Source organism: Erithacus rubecula (genome assembly GCF_903797595.1).
Source record: "Erithacus rubecula genome assembly, chromosome: Z".
In the NCBI taxonomy this organism is placed as follows: Eukaryota; Metazoa; Chordata; class Aves; order Passeriformes; family Muscicapidae; genus Erithacus; species Erithacus rubecula.
In genome coordinates this window covers 17,979,963-18,005,920 of record NC_136661.1, presented here as the reverse complement: position 1 = coordinate 18,005,920, position 25,958 = coordinate 17,979,963, and the positions used below count along the sequence as shown (strand labels likewise).

Genomic DNA, 25,958 nt, shown 5'->3' with positions numbered 1-25,958 from the left:
ATTTCTGTACATCTCATTGGTGCTATAAATTCTGCTGGAAGTCAAAAAACTTTAGTATTTGATTTCATAATAATGTCTTTCAGTTTCAAATTGAGGTTTTTCTATGAAAAATATATGTGTAAAAAAATTAGGGATTGCCAGGAATTGCAATAAATTAATTTCATAAATGTTTCCCCAAAAGCCTATTGCATATATATTTTAACCTTTTTTTTTAAATTCTTTTTTACAGTTCCAGAACTCAGATGTGACTTAATGCATAGTATTCATAAACTGATGTGTCAAACATGCACATCTTCACTTGGAAAAAATGAGCAAATATCAAAGTTCTTGATGAGTAACTAGTCCATTGTTTTAGATAGTTGTTAATTCAGATGAAAATCTAATATGGAGTATAAGTATGTCTAATGATGATAAGGAAAAATCTACAGTCTACTAATTATATCATTAATAAAATGGGATTTAAGGAAAGTGCAGGGTTCCCTTTGGATATTGATCAAATTTATTTAAAAAGTTAAGTAAATTTTTTCTTAAACTACTAGGTGAACATTCATATGACTGTTGTAGAACAACATTAAAGGAAATAGATTGTTTCTTAAGAAATGCTGAAGGATGCTATTCATGTAATATATAATCCATCAGAAGAAACACTACATATTAAGAAAGGGATTTGTAATGACTGGCTTTACCTTCATGAATAATGTTGCCAGTAGAATTTCAGTCTTCTCCTGTAGCCCATGACTTCTCTTGTGTGATGTCTTGTCCTGTATCAGAACTTTGCTCTTATCTCAGAAGACAAAGAGAGTAGTTCACTGCTAAGAACAGTATCAAGTACCTGGCGTAGGAAGAGGACAGCAATTTCAGTAAATTAAACAGTCCCAGAAAACGTTTTCAGATACTAGAAAATTAGTCCTTAACAGTGCTGAATCACTGGATAGTCATTGGTTTCATTTGTTCTGTGATTAATGTTTTAAATATTATTTCATTGAATGTACAACACGAGGATCCAAAAGGACTTTATTTTGTGTATTTAAGCTCTTGACTGTGTGCTGTCCCTTAAACAGAGTACTTTGTACTCCATTCAGTGAGAAGATTCTTTCAGAAGAAAAGAAAGTATCTCTTCTCTATTGAGATCTCCAGCTATCTATTACAACTAGAAATAATTTTCAGAGCCCTAGTAGCCTAGGTAGAAAAAATCTACCTCCCTTCACTGCTATCAGGGAAAATCGTGCTTACAGCAACCTGTATGCAGATTTGAATGAAAACCAACAAAATATATTGGAATTGTGCAAATGTTTCAAAGTAAGGAGGATGACACTTGAACTAAATGGATACTTAGGGAAAAGAGAACATGTGCAAGAATAATTATATAGTTAAAAGCTTGGATTAGGGCTTGGTGTTTCACTATTAAAAAAAAAAGAAAAAAACCCCCAACAGAATAGAACAGAAAAAAATGCTGACTTGTAAAAATATAAGCTACTACCTAATAATAATAAATATCATCTTGGCAAGGGCTGTATCTATGAGCCTTCTACAGCAGTAAATCTTTGGAAAAATGTGAGGACCAGAGAAGCAAAGCACTCACTCCATGGACAACAGACACAGACACTCTGGGAGTGGGAATAGAGGCAGATAGAGAAAAGACAATAGAAAATAAGGTTATAAGTGTATTGACAGCTTTCCTGATTTTTGTGAGTTAGACAGTAAGCAGAATTAATAAAAAAAAAAAATTAAAAAAGGGAAAAATTGAAAAATTGCACAAGAAAACCTGAGAAAACCCTCATTTTTTTACTACACCTGAATTTAAATTGCTTATAGTGGTTGTGTTCTGAAATGAAAACCTTGCCGTTGAGGGAACAGCTATCAAAATATCAAAAAAAGTGGTAGCCACCCCAGTTTTTGCTGTGGCCATGGTTATGGTTTTCTGGTGGGTTCTCAAGGCCTTATATTTCCCCACATTGATGATATTGATACAACAATCCGCAGTCTGCCTCCCTCTGTTCCCCTCTCAGCTGGTGCAGAATCACCACAGGTGCATGGAAATAAAATAGTCAGGCTTTTCTCTGTTTTTCAAAGTCTTTTGTGGGATATCATTGCTGCTAAGGGGCTCCAGGAGCTGCTTGTAGGAGTCACCTCATGCTCAAGCAGCCATGACCATGGCTTGGTATCTCTGCCTTCTGCACCATCCTGCTTGCCCTGGAGCTGTGGGATTTTTTCCATGAGTAACATCTGTAACTCAAATTCCACTGTTTCCACATAAGTTTAAGTCAGACTCCATAGGGCAATTTTGCCTTTGAATCAATTCAAATGAGACCAAAACTGACACCACAATATATTGTTACTCTGAAAGGACCTGCCAAGGGGAAAAAGAATTGTCACTGACAAAAATAACTCAAGGCAAAAGTTTCCCTTAAATTTTATGAGCTCTTTGTGAAATCACACTGTTTTCTTTCAGAGTGTTGAAAGCAATTAAATGCCATAACCTCTAGCAGCCAAAATTTACATTTCCTGGTCTATTTAAACTACTCAATTCATTAACTTTCCTCTAACGTGTTCCTACATACCAAACAGTAGGCCTGATTTTTCAAGCCCTTTTTATAATCAATACTCTGTTTTCATATTTATTTCCATATAAAATAATGGTAAGATCATCCCCTTTAGTTTCTGGTATCACTGATGTGCTGGAAGCAAATTAATTTTGCCTCCCTGCTAATCTGGAACAGTGTGTTACTGTGTGCAGGCATCTCTACAAACCTCCCAAGGTGATCTGTTTGCTCACATTTCTTTTAATTGCTTATTCATCAGTTTATTAGAGAAGCTGCTACGAGATAGCTCATGAGAGCCTGGCCGTGTTTCTGAGCTCTGTGACACAGAGACAGGGAGCTGGCATTTGAGGAGCTGCCCTGCACCCTGCAATGAGAGCATGGCATCCCCCCGACCAACACACACTGCTTTTTGTCTGAGGTTTGAGAGAGTCCCTGAGCTCCCTCCTGCCTCATGCAGGTCGCTTGTGTTTTGTCCTCTGATTCTCTTACAGCACCAAGCATCTTTGTGTTTTATCAATTGTGGGTTGCAATTCAGAAAAACATGTGGACCAATATGTACAAATAAATACAATACCATCAAAGGCCTTAGGAACCAGCTCTTCAAAGAGCAGAGCAGGCCCTTTTCAACTTCAATGGCAATATAAGATGTTCTGAACTTCCCAAACAATTCCAGAGATTAATCTGTTCTTTTCATTGACTTCAGCTAAAGAATGAATTTACCTCTATTTACCAAATCCTCTATTTACCAAAATTAGGCTTTCTTTAGTTGTTGGCATGGGTCTTTACTGGAAATCTACTACTAATGTTTATGTAGGTATAATAAGAATGTGGATTTGCTTTACTGTTTTTTACATGACACAAATCCTTTCTTGGGCATCCCCGACTCTCTTTATACTTCATTTGGAAATAGATGAAAATTCCTCTTTCAAGTAGTTAGAAAATGAATTAAAATAAGATTTTAAATGACACTGTTTATGGAATCCCTTAATACTTGGCAAGGAGAGAACGCAAAATGTTCCTTTAAGTGATAAATGTCTAAATCTTTTTTTGTCTTCAGAAAAAAATGTTTTTTGGTATGTATCTTACCATACAATTTTTCAATTGCTGTTGGATTGGTTTTTATTTTTGTTTCAAGTACCTGCCCCATAAATTTTTAAGTGCACATTGCCTAAAAGGAAAAAAAAAAGAAAAGTGCAATCTGGGTGCTAGGACATTAGAAAGAAGCAATAAATTATTGCTGTAATGACATGCTAATTAAAATTTTGCTTGTAACTCACATAAGTGTTTGAAGCCCAGCAAATTTCTCTTTTCATTTGTGAAGTGTGAAGGTAAATTGCCCAGTGACAGTGGGACATCACTAACAAGTACAAATTGAATAACATGCTATCTTGCTCTATTAGTCCTGACTACCATGTCTGAATTAGATATTCAGCACACTCCCCATTGTAGGCCTGATTGATAAATGCTAAGGAGAATTTGTCAAAACAACAGGGGATACACCCAGTGGGACATCAATATGCTCCATTTAGTCACCCACCCGGCACTTCCTACCCAGGATTGTCACATAAAATTAAGACTAGCCGCTAACCAGCCATCAAGCTTGCAGCAGACACTAGGCAGCCTGTGTTCTGTATGCATATTAGTCACATGCTTAACAATTTGGGCTGTCATGACTGAAGCATGCAGTGACCTCTGGAGCAGAGGTTGAATTTTGCAGCTACACTGAGACATCATGCTCAGCTGTTCAAGATTTTAGGCCATTTCCTGCCTGATCTGTGCACAGATGCACTGCCCTAAGCTATAATCTGTGGCCTAGTCCAAATGACAAATGGCACAGCATAGATTATTGCATTATATATTAAGTACTACAAGTCTGTAAATTATAAGTAAACTACTGTTCAGCCTGAATGTCTCCTCCAGCCTTTAGAATACTTTCCTTCATAAAGCCTCTCATGTGCAGTACAAATAAATATTTGGAAAACAAAGACATCACATTTTAAAGGTTGAAATAGACTGTTTTCCCTGCAATTAGTTGCTTGAATATGAAAGAGTTTTGTTCCAGCTGCAATTCAGTTAGTCAAAGCTGGACTTGCTACTCTTCTATTCCTCCTCTTTTCACTGAGAATTATTAGCTAATTAAGATTTTCTGTGGGCTCTATATGTTGAACAATTTTTGACAGATAAATGCTTGTGGCCAGCCACTTTACATAGTTCTTTCAGTATGGATTAAACATTCAATATTCAATGCTAATAAAAATTAATAAGAAAAATAAACATCATCAGTTCTGGGGGAACTAATTTGTCTTTCTATTATATTTAGTCTCTGTTTATGTACTGAAGTTCTTGTTTATAAGTGGAACAGCTGTAAAGAGTATAAAAAATAAAGCTGGAATGAGAGGCATTCACCCTGTTTCTTTTTACTGAGCTGCAATATTTCATTTTTCTAAACTGGGTTTTTGTTAGAATATGGTTGTGATTTTCCTGTGTGTATTTAAATCTCCAATACACCAGTTATGCAATGTCAACAATCAATTCTTCATGTTAGGATGGAAAGAAGAAACAAGAAAGAGAAAGAGAAAGAGAAAGAGAAAGAGAAAGAGAAAGAGAAAGAGAAAGAGAAAGAGAAAGAGAAAGAGAAAGAGAAAGAGAAAGAGAAAGAGAAAGAGAAAGAGAAAGAGAAAGAGAAAGAGAAAGAGAAAGAGAAAGAGAAAGAGAGAGAAGGAGAGAAAGAGAGAGAGAAAGGAAGAAAGGAAGAAAAGGAGAAAGGCAGTAAGGGAGGGAGGGAGGAAGGGAGGAAGGAAGGAAGGATTCCAGGAAGGAAGGATTCCAGGAAGGAAGGAAGGAAGGAAGGATTCCAGGAAGGAAGGATTCCAGGAAGGAAGGAAGGATTCCAGGAAGGAAGGAAGGATTCCAGGAAGAAAGGAAGGAAGGATTCCAGGAAGGAAGGAAGGAAGGATTCCAGGAAGGAAGGAAGGATTCCAGGATTCCAGGATTCCAGGAAGGAAGGAAGGAAGGAAGGAAGGAAGGAAAGAAGGAAGGAAAATTTTTCTCTTGTTGCCCAGCTGTTGCGACTGAACTGAATATGAGCTTCCAAGAGACTTTGACAACTTTACTTTGTATTATATATGAAAATTTAAAAGTTTTATTACCTCCCTTCCATCCTAATTACTGTTTTCACATGTGAAAAAAATGCTAATGCATCTTCTTGGTGTTTAGACTAATGCTTTATATCTACATTATGATGACATTGTAGTTTGGAAGATAAAAATGGTCCCAAGTAAAGTGAATTTTGTTGTGTCTTCTAGGTTAACCTTATTCTCCCTCTAAAACCACATTTGGTATGGATATGGAATGCACCTCCTTACCCTTAATAAGTAGGTGGAATCAAGACCCTTGAGCTTGGTGACTGGTAAGCATCTTGTTTCTTTATCTCATTGTAATAGCTTTCAAGTCAGTCAATCTCCATGACATAATGTGCATTGTTGTGAATTAACTGGCAACTTATCATCCTAATGTCTGTCTTCATGCCATTTCGAAAGTATTTGGTTTGAATGGAAATCATGTCTAAAAAAGTTTGGATTGTTTTTATTTTTAGTGCCAAATAATGTAAAACATTTTAACAGATCTTCTAGAACATTCACTGAGTTATGTGTTGTTTAACTTTGGATCATTTTGACTTTTTGATTGTCTTGTGGCAGAAGACACCAAGGTGATAAACACTCATTTAATCCATTTCTCAAGGACTACAGCATGCAAAAATAATATACGCCAAAATATATCAATTAGACAAATGCCCTTAGAACAAATTCACTTTTATATCATTATTAAAGGAAAAATAAAATTTAGAATATATATACAAAATATCCACAAAATATATAAAAATTACTCATTTTATCTAGCATGGAACTAAGAATGTGGACAGCATTTTGTATCACCTGCCTATTGGACAGCTTTCCTTTCTTTGGACACCAATTTTTCAGGATTGAAAATCAGTGGGTATTTAGCTCAGATATTGCCTTTTCCTGGTGTGATTAGACACTGAATTGGGAGGAGCTGTCAAATCCCTCAAGAGCAGAGAATCCCTGCAGAGAGACCTTAATAAGCTAGACAGACAGGCAATCACCAACCATATGAACTTTAACAAGGGCTGGTGCCAGATTCTGCAGCTGGGATGGGACAGCCCTGGATGGACAGACAGACTGGGGAATGAGAGGCTGGAGAGCTGTGCCATGGAAAGGGCCCTGGGTTCTGGTCCATGGCAAGTTGAACATGAGCCAGCAGTGCCCTGGCAGCCAGGAGGGCCAAGAGTGTCCTGGGGGCATCAGGGACAGCATCAGCAGCCAGGCAAGGGAGGGGATTGTCCTGCTGTGCTCTGAGCTGGGGCAGCCTCACCTCCTGGGGTGCAGTTTGGGTGCCACAGTATAATAAAGTTATTAAACTATCAGAGAGCATCCAAAGGAAGAACATGAGAATTGTGGAGGGCCCTGAGGAGAAGCTGAGTGAGAGCAGTTGAAGTCATTTGGTCTGTTCAGTCTGGAGGAGGCTGAGACTCATTGCAGTTGGCAGGGGAAGCAGAGGTGCAGGAACTGATCACTGCTCTGTGGTGACAACGACAGGACACATGGCAATGGCCTGAAGTTGTGTCAGGGCAGGTTTAAGTTGGATGTTATAAAAAACTTCTTCCCCCAAAGGGTAGCTGGGCACTGGAACATCCCTCCCCAGGATAGTGGTTACAGCACCAAGCCTGGCAAAGTTCAAGAAGGATTTGGGCAATATTCTCATGCATATGGTGTGACTCGAGATTTCCTGTGTTGCACAGGAATTGCATTCAATGATCTTGATGAATCCCTTCCAACTCAGCAGATTCTATGATTTCATGATAACAAAAAATTTTGCAAGATTTCGCTTTCTCTTTTGGTGAACTTAAAGTGGAAGATGAGTAAGAGAACTGATTTTAGTGCAGATGTGGCAACTAGAACTAGGAAAGAAATGCAAAAAGGTAGTGTAAATCTAAAGTATTTAATTCCAGTGGAGTTCCCTGAGATTTACAATATTGTAAGAAAGAAAATTACCTTGCCTTGTCAGAAAGTGCCTTTTCTGTTTGTTTTTTACCGAGAATATTTTATTAGAAGACATACTGATCCCAAAGCATACACCAGTCCTTTTGACAATCAGCTATATTCCAGTCAAGTTGCTTGTTTTTGCCTTTAAAGAGCAAAGTTTTGGCCTGCACCCTCTGATAAACCTACAATTCTAATGCTATCTAATCTAAGTGAATTAGCAAGTGAATTCTCCAGTGATATCAGACACTGTACAATGGAGGTAGTGGCTGATAACCTCTCAAGCTAGTATTTAGCAAATGAACTGAAAAGCCTTACACAGACTGTGAAAATGAGATTTGTAAAACTTCTGAAATCTATTTAAGAATAAATCAAGTTACAGTCACATGCCAACAGACTCTCTAGTTAAAACTCATTTACAAATTAGTGACAGACCCATGTACATATTACCAAAAATGAAGTTCTACTGTCTTCCACAAAGATTCCACGGGAAAAAAAAATGGGATCTGAAATAGTGGTCGAATTTTTTTCTTTTTTTTTTCTTTTTTTTTTTTTTTTTTTTTTTCTGGAATACATAAGAACCTGCTTATATTTGTTGGTGCAAAGGTAAAGAAAATGTGTAGGAAGCAACTGACCTCAGCTAGATGCTATAAATGGGTGAAAGAGCTTCTGAAGCAAAGGCAGAAAAACGTGAAAAGTCATCACGAAAAAAAGAATGATCAGGATTTTTTTCTGGAAAATGAGAATTGGGAATATAAAAGGAAGTGTATATGTACAGTCTTTCCTAGAAGGATCTAGTTCAGCAAACTGTCTGCATTACTTCAACTCACATGAACAGTATATTTACAATCAACGAATAAGGTCTGAATCACAGTTATAAATAAAGTTTGTAGCGTAGGCAATAATTGAAAGAGAATACTCCTGGTCTCTGGTTCTGGCTCTTGAGTATTAGGGGGAAATCATACTAAAAGGAGATTTTCTACTGAACCTGAAATTAATATTCTCCTACGGTAATGATGTAAAAATATGGGACATGAGCTCTGTACCCAGCATTACACATATGTGTGTGTGTGCAATAAGTCATGTATCTAAAAGTATCATCTGCAATGAACAAAGTGTGTTACCTTTTTTAAGAACTGTACATAGGCATTAAAATGGGAACTGGTGGCTCATGATGATATAAAGCTGAAATTTAAGACAATGAGACTATTTCCAGACTCAGAGGTAAAAGGATACCTCTAAAACATATTAAGAAAGTGATGCAACTGCTCACTAAAAAATAACCCAAATATAAAACAAAAGGTTGTGCTATGAAAGTGAAATCCTTACAGTGGGGAAACAGACAAGCTTATTTTTAATTGTTTATCATCTTTGTGCATGAAATATGATAGGAATTAAACATTTCTGTCTGTTTGTTTGTTGTAATTGACACTTTGAATGAAATGGACTTCTGTATGAAAGCAAAGCTCTAAAAACTGGCTTACTGATCTACCTGCACAAAAAATAAAACAAAAAATTTTCCAAGTCCTTCTGGGAAAAGTTACTGAAGCTGTTTCCCCCCCATGGGAAGGCCAAAGCTGGTCCATCCTAATGGCAGCTCCTCTGAAAAGAGCAGCCTGCTCACATTGCCTGGGGCAACCCACAGATGATGGATAGTGTAACAGATGAGCGTTCTCCTCATCCCTCTCCTAATCTCACTCCACTAGTTATCACCAGTACCATCAGTGCCAGTAGCCCAGGCTACTGCCCCGACCCTGAGAGCTCCTCCTGGGGTTTGTCCCTGTGCCTGTGCAGCCTGTGCTGGTTCCCCTGCCAGCACCAGCACGGAGCCTGGCTCTGAGCCCTGGCTCTGGGGTTGACCCACATCTGCCTGCAGGGTGCATTTGTTTGCAGGGTGGCAGGAAGGTCGTAGCAGATGATGTGGCATGAAACATGTTATAAATAAGTGATGAATAATATGCCAATATTACTCTGTGTTTGCCACTTCCCACTTACACTATAAACTATGGTGATTGTAGAAGTCCAGCATCAAAATTTAGGAAATGCAAAAAAACTAAAGCAGCTCTGCAATCTGCACAAAAGCTTGTATATGATACCAGTGTCCATTGAAGAAGCAGACAGTTTTCATAAAACACAATGTTAGGCCAGATCTGGTGTGGGCATGAAGCCCTGCCTATAGTGTCAGAATTATCCCCACCATCTGGCACATTGTGTCATTTAGTGTTCACCATACAGCTGGTTCAGAATGGGGCTCCCTCTTAGGTTTCTCTTTAATAATCAGGATTTGGCAGGAAGTATCCACAGACATTTATGAATAATTGTTCAAAATCATTTTAAAGTGAAATGATTAAACATCTTTTCTCAAAGGAGAGGGAAACTGAGACAGAAAAATGTTAATGTCTCATAGTATAATTTTGCTGTATCTAGTATAAAAGAATTAAGGTCTGTACTTTCAGAAAGTTTCATATTTTTTGTCACATAAGTGTTTCCATCTCAACAATGACAAGATATTAAGTAGTGAGTTTGTGTAAGATGTAGTTAATACAGTTCATCGTCACATCAGAAGTGGTAATGTAGTCACATATACCAAATATACCCCTTTAAAAATATTATTGTTAGTCTAAGTGTTTTGAAAGTAGATGTTACTTTATTTATAGATTAGAAAATGGATAAAGATTTTGGCTGGTTTGCACACATGGATCCCTTCTGAAGACCACAAGAATTGTGTCCTTTCAGAATTAAATAAATGAAGAACTCTATGTTGCAAGCAGAGGTAAAGTCACGGATCTGCTCGTGACTTTCTCAGTGCACATATAGACAAAATTTGAGACACTGATATAAGTCTGTGTATTCTTATCACATTTCCTTATGCCTTAGCCTGACATTTCTACTTTAGGGACCATCTTCTCAGTTTCTTTATTACCACAGGCTAATTGAATTCACAGCATCCTCCTCCTGCAGGCTGCCAGGGGCCAGCTCTGCTACCAGCAGAAACAGCATTTTCTCTGCTGCCTTCCTCTCATGGTCCTGTACTCCCCATGCTGTGTCTTGTATGCCAGTGTAGAGCAGAAATCACATGGACAGGTATTTACTCTGAGCTCTGCACCATGCCACTGTTAATGTTTCTTCTGGACAGGCAAAACTCATGCCTCTAGAGATCTCTTTCTACTTTGGCAAGTGAGGCAGCTACCACCTGGACCTTAAAATAATGCAAAACCAGCAAGTGCATATTCATGGCAAGATGACAAAAGGCAAATTTCAAGATTAACATATTCAGAAAGGAAGGAGCCATATCAGAGCAATTATTTTGATAGGGAATATATAAAAATTTCCGCTTTGAAAGATAATAATAAACGGTGGTTCAAAACTTTAAAAAGTAGAATAAAAAAATATGTCCTTGCTGGCAAGGTATTATCTAAACCTGGAGGAGGGTGAATAAAGTGAGCCAGAAAGGATGTGTTTAGCTTCCAGGCATGCCTGTGGAATAAACAAGCTGAGGAGTAAGAGGGGATTGAGACACTGATGGCTACTAGTGCCAGTGGGGCAACAGGCTTCTCATACATCAGGGCAATGAGGGTGGACTGGGAGTATTCCTCTGGGGACAAATGGCCCAAAAGCAAGGGACAGTGGAAATTAGGGGAGAGGAGATGGATGGGGGAGTGGGAAAGCCATCAGGTACAGCTGGGGATTGTGATGAACTCTTCAGAGTTTTGGTGTTAAAATGCTGCAGGATGTTAGTGGCCCCTAGGGAAAGAAGGGGGTATGTGGGCATGTGGGAAGCAGAATAAATTATCTGTAGATTAGTTAATTAGCAAGAAATATTTCATCTGCCATTTGTAGAATCATGGGTTGTTTTTTTCCATACAAGGGTTAAAATTTACATCACTACTGGAGATCTGTTTAAGAGTGTGTGCAGGTTAAATACACTGAATCCTCATCCCATACACAGTAAGGCAGCTACAAGTCAAACATAATGACAGTGCTGATTAATTAGGTACTCCTACCCCCAGCACTTGAGAGTGATTTATTGAGACACATCTCTAACCTGATCCATTGTGCTGACTGGATTAATGGAGTGAGCTAGAGAAATTCACTGGCAATGTTAGATACAGAGCAGGAAAGCATTAACCCTTGGAGCTTTCTTATCTAGCCTATTGACAGAATATTAATTATGACAAAACATACATGTCTCACCTAATTATCTTTTGATAACTAAGCATATATTTTTATTCATGATGATGAAGTTACTGGAGTGAAAATCATTTGTACATAAACATTTTAGAAAAATATGGAGATAATGCTGAATTTCCAGGGTCCACTATAAACAGGAGACCATAAATGTCTTCCTTTAATTCTTAACCATTTACTTTAGATTATTAGAACAATTAATGGAGCAAGCAAAAATAAGTTAATTTGGAATATAAATTGGGGCATCATTAGGTTGCATATATACAAACACTCATGATGCATTATGAATGCTGTGTTTTTCCTGGACTTGTCTCTAGCAGGCTTATCTTCTCAAACTTGGGCCCATTTCATGCAGTTAAATGACATTCCCTGAAACACACTTATGTTCCAGGTTACAGGCTCGCTCTGAGCTTCAGGCATCATTTCTTTGTGATTATAAGTCATAGTGGCTGAGCTGTTTTTATTACCTCGGGTATCTGAAACAAGGCAGGTGCATCCCATACAGTGGGAAGCACAAGCACAGTCCCCAGGTGGGAGACCTGGGGCTTCAGAGATTTCAGTCACATCTTCCTGGGGAAGCAGGATCTCACACCAGCAGTCTTTGATTTCAGCAGTGAGCAGAGCTGAGTGCAGCTTGTTCATCTAGTATTGCATATGCTACTTCATATTTGCAAAGTGGTATTCTTCAAATAAATATTAATAATTCCTGATTCAGTGGATTTATCACAAATTTGAAGAAAAGTTCTTTGCAAAAGAGCCCCCTGTAGAGGCAAGAGCAAGGAATAGAAAAAATTCATATCCATTTTGTTTCCAAAATTTTAAAATTACTAACTTCTGGTTTTAATTTTGATTTAACAAGCAGAGTGAGGGAAAACAAAGTTGAGTTTTTTTAATTTTTGTGGTTTTTTTCCTTTTTTTTGTTTTTTTTTTTTCCAAATAAATATTAAAAACCCAAAAAGTTTAAAGTTTGGGGACTCAATTAACAAAAGTAAAAAGATTAAAAACTAATTTAAATTATGTAATGCAGAAAGCTACTACTTACATGGCTCTGATCACTCTATAAAGTCTGGCTGAACTTTGCCTAGACTTGGAGGTAAATACCCTCTAATGTTACAGTTTACATTCTGAGTTCCTCAGGTTTGGTTTGTCCTTGTGGGGACCCTGGCTGGGATCTCTCCTGGAGTGCACATGTGGTTTGCAGCAGTAGAAGAAAGGAACAGAGCTTGTCAGGCATTGTCCACTAAGAAGGGGGACATGGTGAAAGCTCAGAACTGGGGACTGGGCGTGGGGGCATTTTTCCTTCTTTCTGTTTGCACAGAACAGGGATGAGTGTCTCTGTGTTGTTGCCACCCATTTTACCCACAGAAAGACAGAAACAGGAAGTATGTACCTACAAATTACCCTGTATTATATGCTCTCACTGAATTTATTATTCTAAGCCCCTTTGGAGTCAGTTTGCAGTCCTGCTTGCTATTATTTTCTGTTGTTTTTTTAACACAAGCTCTGCAGTTACACAGAAGAGTTAGTAAGTTTACCCAAGATATACCCAAGGTATATCCTCAGATACCTCCTGTAACATTAGCATCAACAAGAAAATAGGTGGTGATATGTGTGGGTAACTTATCTGTCTTTTCAGGGACAGGCTGTAGGTACATTCTTAGTCTCCCAATGAAACTAGCAGAGATCATCCTGTTACATATATTCTGCTTGCACCATGAGAAACACAGATCACCACAACAAGGCCAGGCATTTATATTTGTAACTAAGCTGCTGCTGAAGGATAGAGAGCATGTGGGTATAAAAACCAGAATCCCAGAATAGAATAACAGAAGGTTTAAAGGTCATCTAGTCCAACTCCCTTCTAATTATCAGAGACACCTTTCACCTAGTTGTTCAGAACCTTGTGCACCTAGATCTTGAATGTTCCCACAGATGAGGCAGGAGCAGCCTCTCTGGGAAACCTGTTCTGGTGTTTCACTACTACCTTCATAAAAGATTTATTCTTTATGTCTAGGTGAAATCCTCCTAAAGTTTAAAACCTTTAGTCCTGCTTTAGTTTAAAACCATCTCTCCTTTTCTTCTCTCTAGAGGCCCCACTAATAGGTCTGCCCCCATCTTTCTTATAAGCCTTCTTTAAGTATTGAAAGTTTGCAATAAGGTCTTCCCAGAGCCTTCTCTCCTCCAGACTGAACAAAAACAACTCTCAGCCTGCACCCATACAAAAGATGTTCCATCCCTCTTATGATTTTTGTAACCCTCCTTTGAATTTGCTCCAACAGATCCATGACTTTTAACATCTCTCGTCCTATTACCTGCCTTTGTTATCTCTCTTATTCCAAGCATCTACAATGCAATTACTTTGTCTCAGAGGAATAAATTATTCCATCACAAAGTCTGTGGGGTTTTTTTGCACCAAGATTTGTCTCAGGTAAATTGTTTGAATACAATTTGATCATTTTTTCTTCATTCAAAATGATTAATTTTTTTGTGAAAACAGTGTGGATTTATTCTAGTCACCAAACCAGATGATCCATCTCTGTATGTCACAGGCTGTGACATTTGACCATGAACTTTTCTCCATATAGCTTGAGGTTTTTCTCACCAGGAATTTACTACCATAATCACAATGAAGGAGAACAGAACTCCACCAAGAATACTGCAACTACTTGCTCTTTTCTGAGCTGGGAGAAAATAAGCCCATTCCTCCCCTTGTCCTCCCTGTATAAATATTTCACTTGAAGTCAGGACTACAGCATCTTAATTAATGCCTTCATTATGTATTTTTATATTTATTTAACTGGCCCTTTTGTAGGGTTTTTCTAGGCATATAGGCCAAGGACAACCTATCATCAGAATTAGAGATTTAAATTCTCTTTTAGAAATGCAAGACCTTCCCAAGACAGATGAAATTCAGTTAAAGTGGCTAAGACCTCACCATTGTTTTAGCCTTTTGCCCTCAGGAAACTGAGGAGAATGAAAAAAAGTTTTCCAGACTGGGAAATCACCCTTGTCACCCCATGACTGAACCATCTGCCAGGCAGAGGAAGGGGACCGTGAGATACAGGAGCAATCTCTGCAGAAATGGCCTTGCCCTGACATCTGGCAGGGCAGACTGGATTTCTCTTGATGCAAAACTCTTAAAACATCTAGTGACCAGGTGTGAGGCAAAAGATGGATGTTCAATAAGGAGTGCTTAATTAGAATGCAAAGGTTTAGCAACAAAGGTGATTTATTTTCCTTTTTGTCAGTCTCTGTGCTCTGGACAGCATGACAATAAGAGACATTCAAAGAAGCTGAGCATCAGGACACTTTCTCATTTAAAACAGTCCCAGGGATTCATAATTTAGGTGCCTGAGACAAATCTGTGCTGTAAGTAGTTACATGAGTCAGAGAATATGAAACAGCTACAGAAAAAATAGAACATAAGAAAACATATATCAGTTCTAAGAAGATTCAGGTTAGACATTAGGGGCTTGTACAGAGGAATGGTTAAGTCATGTCACAGGGTCCCTTTTCACAATTTAAAAAAAAATATTCCATTAATATTGTTTCTATTAGCTGGCATGCCTTTGTTGATTTTTGTTGTTGTTGCTTTGAGCAGTTTTTTTTTTTTGTTGTTGTTGTTTGTTTGTTTATTTAGGGTTTTACTCTTGTTTTTCCCACAATAATAAATGTCTATTCGGAAGAGAGGGGTGGAAAAAGATAAAAATTCCTTGTTTAAGTTATTTTCTCTGCTCAAAATCAATCTTGAATGATTCATAATAGGAATGGGAAAGGAAGAAAAGTAGAAGATCAAAAAATGTCAAGGTTCAAGCTGTGTCATTGTGTGCAAAATCCTCTCTAACAATAATGCTAAAGATAGGAATAATGTTGGTGGGAGTGCTGTGAGGAGAAGGGTTCCTTGCCCTGTGTCATATACTAATTCCCTAAGCAGTGTCTGAATTCAGGCTGAAGTGGAGTACAGGTCTGTTCCACTACAGCAATACTTACAGACCAAATGTAAAAATAATTTCAGAATACCTGTAGTCTAATATATCTATGTGTGTGTGTGTGTGTACTTCTAAATGTTATCTGTGTATGCACAAATATAGTATGGTATATAAATTACACACATAATTAAATAGGATGCAAAATTTGACTTCTAACTCAGCACCTTTCATTTGGTACCTACACTCAGTCCCCCTCACTCACAAATAATATATTTAGAATATTTTATTCGGGAAAAATTCAGTTTACAAGAAAAAAAAAATATATTTTCTGTTTCTGCAGTTCACAGACCTTTTCAATTTACTCTGCTCACAACTAGTTTTACCTTTGGACAATCTTGCTTCTACATCCCATTGGCATCTGGCCTAAAATACTCTCTAGCCAACACACTCCTGATGTGTAGAGCCATGTCAGATTTCTTCTTAAAACTCCACTTACAATTCCTATCTATTTTTGGTTGTCCCTTTGACAGCTGTGGACATCATTTGATGCTTTTAAAATAGTTTTTATTAAGCATATAATTTTGTTCCTTATCTCACAGTTGTACATTTTATTGTAGTTACATTAGCTAGTAACTGGTGTGATTTTTGGCCCAGACAGAGGTATGAGAGATTGGGATCTTCAGCCTGAGTGAGTTGTGCAGCCACATGTGACAGGGCTTAATTGGTGACCAGCTGCATAGGGCAGGGAAGAAGAAAGTCAATAGATGGAAGGGATAGAGCACATACATCTCCTCTGTGATTGCATTTAGGGTGGGAGCAAGCATCAGAAACATAGAAGCCAGGGACAGTCAATTATTTAGGGCATCAGAGATGGCCACAGGAAGTGGGATGTCTGACACAGGACATAGTGGAGACAACACCCTTATAGAATGGCACCTGGATACCAGGCAGAACATGACAAGAATTCCAAATGAGGCTACAAACCTGAGTTAAGACACCAAACTGATCATTTAAGGTCATTTACTGACACTATGCATATATATGTGTATGCACATATATATGTATGCGGTCAGTACACATAAATGTATACATTTATGTGTATACACATCAATGTGCATGAGTAGAAGCCAGCAAACACTCAAGATAGTGTTGAAGTGCTTAGCATGGGTGTTGGGGCAGGTTTCACATTGATGTAACTCGCACTGCAGGCAGGCAGATGGGAAACATACCACAAGAATGTTTTTGTATGTTTGCACTGTTCCTACCTGAAAGAGATTGCAACCATAATAAATCTGTGAGCCATGATAAGACTTCTGACACAGTGAAAATAAAGCACTTCAGATAAAATAAAAGCTAAGATGAACTCAGGGCCAATTTTCTGTAGAGAGAAGAGAACATTTCGTATCTGTCTGAAAAGGGAGAGCACGGGCACAAACCTGAGTATTTTTAGCTTGCTGCACATCAATTACTTTATGTTGACTGTACAGGTGCACACATTTTCCCCATAGAAAATGATTGGTAGGTTGCCCTTTTTCTGTAGACTGAGAAACTATTCCTCATAACTTCAGTTTACTGCATTAAAGCACTATGCACACGGGGGATATTGCAGAGTAATGAAAAAGAAGTACAATCTATGCATGACTGTAATGGTTGAGAATGGAGAATGCACAACTGAGATTGTCCTGAGACATCTTGACTGACCCAAAATCTCAGCTTTCTGGAAATCAGTGATATACAAAGCCAAACTAATAACATTTTACATGGAAGAAGCATTTCCAAGTAATGAAATTCCATTTTCTGTAATTGGTCCGATATTACTGTGCTCTGCAAATAGTGATCTCTCACTGTTTTTGCTGATTTCCTGCATTTCAGCTATTTTTATAAATAAAACTTCCATGTAATAAGTCTTTCCCTTCTCTGAAAAATTTGCTATATCCCTTAAGAAAGTTGAAGCAACCGGTATATTTTTCTAAGCAGTTTATACTTTGCTTAGGTTTAAACACATTCTACAATTTGCTATATTCATTTTAGAAAAGTACTAAAGTTTTCCTGAATTGAATGGGATTTAGGCTCTTATATTGTTTCCCTGAATTGGACTCTTTCTGAGATTTATTCAATCAAATGCAAAATCTTTATTCATGCCCCAATAAAAGGCATCAATTTTAAAGCCAAAATGAGCCACTAGAGCACACAGTCCAACCTGCTCTGTAATAAACCAAAGAAGTCACCCAGATATGCCGATGTAAGGTAAAACATATTACATAAACTGCTAGATTAAAAGAAGTAAAGCACTTAAGCAGCTGAGGAAGCAGAATCTCATTTTAACATGATACATTAGGGCAATATGATATTGATATAAAACACAAACCATATATGCAGCTCTTACTCAAGTAGCAAGGCGTTTTCAAGCAGAGGATAGTAATAATTCCTGGCTAAATGGAATCTCTTTGCACTTTTTAAGCATTAGGGAAGGAAAGAACAGAGAATGATGTAGCCTAAAAGTCTTTAGTGGAGAGATTTCTTTCCAGATGCTACTGCAACTTGCTTTGGGGATCAAAACATTCCCAAGTGGTACAACATTATTTGATGAGCACTTCTTTTTTCTTCAGATTCTTCTTGAGTACTCCATATGCATTGTTACAGGATGAGATCAGCTTCCAGTTGTGCAATTAGGAATGTGAATAACATCTGCCACATTTGGTTTGTTCACTCATGTGAACACCCAAGGGAGTGAAATACATAGAGAACCGCTTTGTTTGGAGAAGGGGCAAGGTAACATATTTTATAATTTTATCTCTTCACTAGCTGAGGTTACATCCTTATATTAAAGAAGGCAGGATGAATAAACATAATTTGAACTTGATGAGAAAATAAACCAGCTTATGAGAATCTCTGTTCTTGAAGGTTTTTATGACTCAACCTCAGATCCTTCGCCTTCATCACCATTTCATCAGAATAAATGAGAAAATTTTTGAAAGGGTAGGCAATTTGTCCTAGTGCCAGTACCACCTGTTTGGTACACGTTTTTTTGTTTGTTTTTTATTTTATTTTGTTCTGTGCTGTAAAAGTCTTGTGGTTCCATAAACAGATAAAAATGAGCAAGGTAATGAGTTGACATTACAGACCAGAAATTCAGAACTATTAGCAATATGCCCTTTCCACAGAGTCAGTAAACAGGTTAAAGAGAAGTTGCATTCCATCAGGATCCATAGCTTTTCAATTAGTGCCAGACCTTCTATTGTTTCAGGAAAGCTTCAAGAAGCAAACAGGATTACTCTACTGGAATATGGATCCTTCATACTCATTAATTAATGGAGAAGAAAAACTAAGAAGGAGAAAGTATTCCCACATGAGGCTAGCTGAACATTAGTTTCCACTTTCTTCTTATTTTTTCTAACCAGTAAGTGTTCCAGCTTCTAAAAACCTTTTCTCTGTACACACTCACATTGCCACTACAAAATATTAATCAAATAAGACCTAAATGTTTTCTTGAATTTTTTTTAAATACTTCATCTAATTTCCAATTACATGGACTCAGTTGTGAAAGAACCACTCAGATCTAAGCAAAGGCATCAACCTCTGACATCAGGTGAAACTCTCAGTAATAGCTTTCCTGCTTGACCAGTGCAGCTACAGCTCTCCAAGGTCCATCCTGCAGTAAGACTTGAAGGATAGATGAACTTCTCAAGATAGGAAATGATGTGCAAATATGATTCCATAATAAAATAAAAAGTGCTTGTGTGAGTTCTAATTGTCACCTGTTGTCATTTTCATGACAGTCCTCTCTCTGAAGGTGGGCCTTAAATGTCTTTAAATGTCTTTGTTTCAAGAGGCTTTTATATACATATATATATATACACACACACACACATACATACATATATATATTCCTAATACCTCAGTTGATGATATCATCAAAGGTTTCCCCTGCAATGATATTTTATTCCACAATGCTGAGCTCTACCTTTTAGTTTTAGGCTATTTGATTTCACTGGATGTACTCTGTAGCCTTTCAAGTTTATTTGTATTGGGCAAGAAGCCAATGGTGTTAATGCATGGAAACCAGGTAGCTGTCAGGACTATTGCAGCAGCATATCTAATTTTGTTGTATTAAAGCTGTCACAAAACATTAAGTAAGAGATTATATAAAGTATATCTAGGGCAAATAGTTTATAATGTAATAAACTAATAAAATTTTGAACGAGTTAAAACATGATCCCTTTTATGTTTTTTTTTCTCCTTGTTTTTCCTGTTTTGCTCATGTTATTCCCCATTCTTTTCTAAATCATTGCTGAAAATTCAAATGGAACTGTGAACACATGTCTGTCTATCTATCTATTTATACATATTTAAAGTTTTTTTTCCAGTAATGCCACAAAGATTTTTTATGCATTTCTGCTCCCTGGTTATCTTCTTAATGCTCCTGGGGAAGAAAATAACTCTGACAACCTCAGTGTTCTTTGCCAACGGTGAAGTTTTAATCCTGCTTAGGTCTTCCAGATGTTACAGCAATACAATAAAATCACAAATGGAGATACTTCTTTGGCCCTAGAGTGACACAAATACATTTTTAGCTCCATTTTATGAATAAAATATTCATCAGTAATAGAGTGTTATGCCATGTCCATTTCAGAAAATAGAAGCCACAGGAAACAGCACATTCTGTCTGAAGAGATGTGGAAATGGAAAGTGCTGACTTGATAGCAAAGATTGCACTACTGTACAGAGTCCCTCAGATGTCTCCAGAGGTAATAATTCTCCATGGAGAAAAAAAAAAAAATAAAATCAAGATTTTATTAGTTGCAGAACTATCTATATAAGAGAATAAAGCAAGATATCAATAAATTTACCTACACAGCTGCCTTTGCCATGGTTTTAATATGAATCCTACATCCTGGTCATTCACATCTCCCATGTATTCCTTAATCTGAAAAGCATCTGGAGTGAAGGTTAAAGAAAAAAAACGTCAAGATGCCACATATTTGTACCTCAGGGTCTGGCCCTGTGCTTCCATATTAAAAATAAAGATATTCTCAGTGCAGAAGGTGATCTCTTTCCTAAGTGCTATTCCATCCATCTTAATGAACTGATTTGTGCCTTTAGACAAAGTGAATACTTTCTTTCCTCCCACAAAAAACTAAATAAAATGAGAACTGTGATAAAGTGATTGCTCCAGACTCCATACAGTTTTGCTCTTGAATTTAACATGTCAATTTAGCCTGATAAGCCATGATGTTAGGGTCAAAGACATATGGTAGAATATGAAAGGACAGCTGTCCACATGGTTTCTGTGGGACAATGTTTGCATGAAAGACCCCAAATGTGATAACATTGCAGATCTTTCAAGGGAGAATCTGCTCATCACTGTATTCTGAAAGGCTTTCTCTACAAATTTCTGCTAACCCTTGCAGTTATTGTTAACAAAAACAGTATTATTCTTTTCCTGATTAGTGGCACCTTCTTCCCTGGTTTTCTTACACTGAATTTCAAAAAGAAGGGAAGGTTGTGCTCAGTCTCACAATAAGCAGGTGGGAATGGTTTTTTCCCTGTCATGTAAACTGCAATTAATAGATAATAATTTCTTTAAAATTTGTTAGCTACCACTTGCATTTTGTCTGAACATTGAATCTGACAATGTCTGTTGCATTGGCTGTGAAGGAGTGAAGACTAAAGCTATGTTGAAATTTAACTAAAGAGTCAGACTCTCTTCACTTAAAGGATTCTGGAACCCAGGAAATAGAGGTGGAAAAAGGGGGAAGGGAGGAAGGGGTGAGGGGTGGGGGGTGGATTTTCCCTCTTCATCCTTCCTTCAGTTCTCTGATAATAGTTCTGATTGAGAAGCAGCAGCTCACAATGGAGGAGTCGTGATCAGCTCTGGTTTGCCTTATTTCTTCCTGTCTCAAAGAAGTGAGACAGCCCAAGCTGCCAAAACGTGGCCCTAGAGTTCCCCAGGGAAAGTCAAACTGGAAACCTTGTACCATAAAGCTGGTCTTTAAAAGTATGAAGAAGATGCAGGATGAGACTCGGGTGGAGATTTCTGATGTGTAGCTAATGCACTGTAATTTCAGTCCCATTAGACTTGGCACAACCGTGGCCCCAAGCTGCTCATACAGATTGTCAGTAATGTACAAAATCAGATAATCAGGAAGGAAATGGTAAAAATAGGTTTCTGTAGAAATTTAGTCACCTGTAGCATTTTTAAATAAGATTCTTTCGGATAATTGTTACTAACCTAATGCAGTTTAATTCAATCTATGCACAAGGATCCATTAAAAGTGCAGTATTTAGAGCATTCATGGCCAGAATTAGATTCTCTTGTGCAATTTCTGGGAAAATCCAGAATCCAAAGTCACTTCAATTTACCTAATTAGTTCCAATAATAGTCTCCCAATGGTGTTATATAGGCAAACATTAATTACATGTGTATATTTATTTTAAACTGGTTTTACCCAAACACTTAATAAACAATAGATATCTGGAATTGTATCTATAAGCTTAAGAAACATTCAGCTGTACTAATTTAGTTGAATTGTTGGCTTTTGAACTGAATTCAGTAACAGAAAAGTGCTTCTGATAATGTAGATTTCAGAAATTAGAGGCATGACAGTGTCTAACAAAGCTACGACAAACATAGTATAAGGAATCATAGCATCCTGCTGCTGAAACAGTTAACAAGTAATTTGGCAAACCACTGGGAAGTAATTTCTCCTATTTGAGTGGGGCTAGAGCTAGCATTCAACCTTGAAAAAATATTTCATTCAAAATACTGCTCATAGACTTTTTTATTTAAAGGAATTCATAAACCATAACAAAGCTTTTTCAGCAGAAATATTGCAAAGGAAAAAAGGACTTTTCATCCTGCATTCCCTGCCATTGTTGAGATTCTTTACGTTTTACTGTCATGAAAACTACATAAGTACTAGCCTTGTTTAAAAGAAGAGGACTCAGTGAGTATTATACAAGACTCTTGACAGTTTGTTTCCTTCAGGTACCATGATTTTACATTTGAATTTGACCCAAGTGATGTGCTGAGAAGTGTTCAGCTGATAAAAAAGAGTCTTCTGTGAAACTGTCATATTTTTGGCTCATTTTAATAGGCAGTGGTTTCATGTCAAAGAGACACTTCACATTTGTTACAATTGGCAGCATTGTTATTTTTTTTAGGAAGCTATAAAGCCCTGATTGGAGCTGCAGCAAGCTTGTCACCAGAGGCTCAGACTCAAGCTCTTTCAGTTGTTCAAGCCCTCTGCAATTTGCTTGGCAGGAAACTGGCATGAAAATTGTGCCACTGAACTAACAAGAAAGAAAAACTCCTTGAAGCTGGTCGAATTTTGGACACCCTCATGTTAACTGCTCAGACTGAGACCACTGCCTGACCTTCATTACTGCCTATGTGGTTTTTAGTTTGAATTTGGAAATCTGGTTTATACAACTGCGTTGTTTGCCTCCTGGTTGCCCTCTTATAATACCTTTTTTATTTGTTAGCAGCTACATTCAAGCAATTTCAAAAGGCGGGAGTCGTAGAAAAATAATGTGTCTGTAAATATGGTGAAAATCGATGTAAACAGGGGCAGGATCCAAAGCAGAGCTCCTGTTGAGGGGCAGCCTGTGCCTGGCAGCAGGCTGCTTGCCAAATGTCACAGCAGTGCTGGCTGGCTCCCTGGGCTTGGGGACCAGCTGGAGCCCTGCTGGGACAGAGGGCAGGGGGAAAGGAGCTGCACAGGGCTGGAGGGGTCTGCTGGACAAACCCAGAACCAGGCTTTGTTAATTCCGGCGCTCCCCACAACTTCCTAGTCCCAAATGCGATAAAGCAGAAGGATGTTATATGCTGTAAAAAAAAGAACATGGAAACAGAAATATTCTGGATACAGCCGAAATAGGGGGGGAGGAAAAACACCCAGATCTCTCTCCATTACTGGGGTAGTGCACTCAATTAAAAGAGAAACAAAAGGTATTGAATGTTTGGGGGGGGGGGGGGGGTTGTTTTTTGGGTTTTTTTTGAACCTTATGGCCTTTATGCTGTAGTTTGTTTTGCTGGGTGAGCAATGAGTAATAAGAGATATAATTATTTTAAGAGAAAAATATTCATTTGTATTGCAAATAATTCTTATATATGAGTATTGTTTCTAAAAGTGTGTTTCAAAATCACATAGGTAAAACCCACTCTGAGTCTATCCCTACTAAGATAATAGCTCATCAACACAGTACAAGGCTTAGAAATATTTAAAATAATAGCATAAAATAATAAAAGATATAAAAAAAATAAAAATAAAAATACTACTGTGAAGCCAAAGGATTTCCTCTTTAAAAATTATGGGGGAATGAAATGCACAGAGAGGACAGAGATAAAAACCTATACAGGCAACACACTTGAACACTCTGATGCTGGCAACTATTCCTTGCAAACCCTTTTCCTGCAGAGTCATTGCCTCCCATGGAGGCTGTTTGAGCACGTCGGGCAGGCAGAATCATTGCAGGTCACTGACACTTGGCAAGACAGGAGGGACCAGCTGGATGGCAGGAATTTACCTCCACTGCAGCATTTGGAAGGGACATGCCTGCAGTCTTCTTGAATGCTTGACTGAAATACTCAGCAGCTCGTTAGGAAACAAAACAATGTCCCCAACAATATTTCCACCATTCTCTCTGGAGACTGAGGTAAAATATCACTAATCCCCGAAGTTTTAGCTATGAAAGTCAAGAATATAAATATAAACATTTGCCAAAACTCTGAAGCAGATATTTCTGTGTATAATTTCCTACCATACACTCTGTGATGGTAATTAATTAAAAAAAGTTGTCTTCTTCTTTAGAAAAAATAGCACACTTTAATGTTAATATAAGCCATAGACTTTTTTAATATTTAAATTCTATTACTTGGTTAGAATCACATACACATCTGCACGAAATCACTAGGAGTCTTTTCATTATCTTCCAGGATGAGATGATGAACTGCTGAAAGAGGAGGAAAGAGTTGTTATGGATCTCAAATTTCACACGTACAAAAAAAAGGAAAAAAGAAAAAAAATCTCACCATCAAATATGCAAAAAACCCAATGAAAAGTTAGTAGGTTGGCTGATCTTCTGATCTGATAATACTTTTGTAAGCTTTACTGTGAACATCACTGTAATTGATTTAAAGACTTGCAGAATACAAACCATAAACTGTTAGTGACCAACTGAGAATTTTTCCTTTTGTTATTTAAACACCACATGACTTAGTTTTCATTAGTGAGATAGCTGTTTCAGTTTAAAAGTCCTGAACACTGGAAATGGGCGTTCTAATCTTATTCAAAAGTTTTGAAAATCCTAATTCTCACTAATTGCTAAGCAAATGGTATGCAGTGAAATGAAGAACGGGTGTTAAAATAAAATGGTTTATAATACCTGGCACAATTCCCAGAAATCAAGCCATTTAACATCCCTGATGCGCTGACAAATATGTTTTTGTTTTTTCCCTCAGTCAGTGTAAACAAACATTGCGGTGGTGGCTGGGGGGAAGGCGGAAGGTTTTAGGGCTGGCTTTGTCCTTGTCTACAGCACATCTCCACCCCCTTGCTGCTCCCAAATGCTTCTGCAGATCCCATTTCCCACGTTACTGCAGCATAAAGGAAGTTTAAAAGGCCGGCGTGTATACTTCATAGGAAGGTAATAAGGCATTGCAAGACTAACTTCACACTTTGCTCGTCTGTCAAGGGGGTCTCCCCTTCCCAACAATACCCCAATGTTTTGGTAGGCAGGCTCCAGCCCACTTAGCCAGCGAGGAGGCACGGGTGGAATGCCAGGTATGTCTACAGAGCAAAGCAGTGCAGGCAGCCTGACGCCAGGAGAGAATAGGCAGGTACCTATTGAGTTACAGGATTTCTACAAATCTAATCCACGTGTAATGTGAGACTTATTACAGAGTCAGCCTCTGCCAGGGCTGTGGAAAGTCTGGGGATATGAACAGCCTCAGAAACAATGATCCCAGTTAACTCGTTGCAACCCAACATGGGTTAACCAAAACTGGTGTCTCTTGTTCTTCTAATTTCTTAAACAGTGATTACAAGTTGTATCTTATCAAGTATTTAGTAGCAAATGCAAGAAATTACTGATAGAACTGTGGGTGACACTGTGTCTGCTGCAACACAGCATATTACAAAGGAAGTTGATATTTATTGATGCAATAAATGTGTAACATATGCAAATTAAACAGGAGCATTTAACGTGGGAAGCATTTTAATACACCTGAAACAATC

At 37.8% G+C, this 25,958-nt stretch overlaps 1 long non-coding RNA gene across 1 annotated transcript in view; it reads right to left on the bottom strand.

Annotated features, from left to right (window-relative positions):
- LOC306814584 overlaps positions 1–24,678 on the bottom strand; it is a 35,901-nt gene extending 11,223 nt beyond the window's left edge. Inside the window, exon 1 of the long non-coding RNA XR_013777213.1 lies at positions 24,598–24,678. This is a non-coding gene — a long non-coding RNA (uncharacterized lncRNA). The remainder of the gene's footprint in view (positions 1–24,597) is intronic.
- Positions 24,679–25,958: the final 1,280 nt, after the last annotated feature.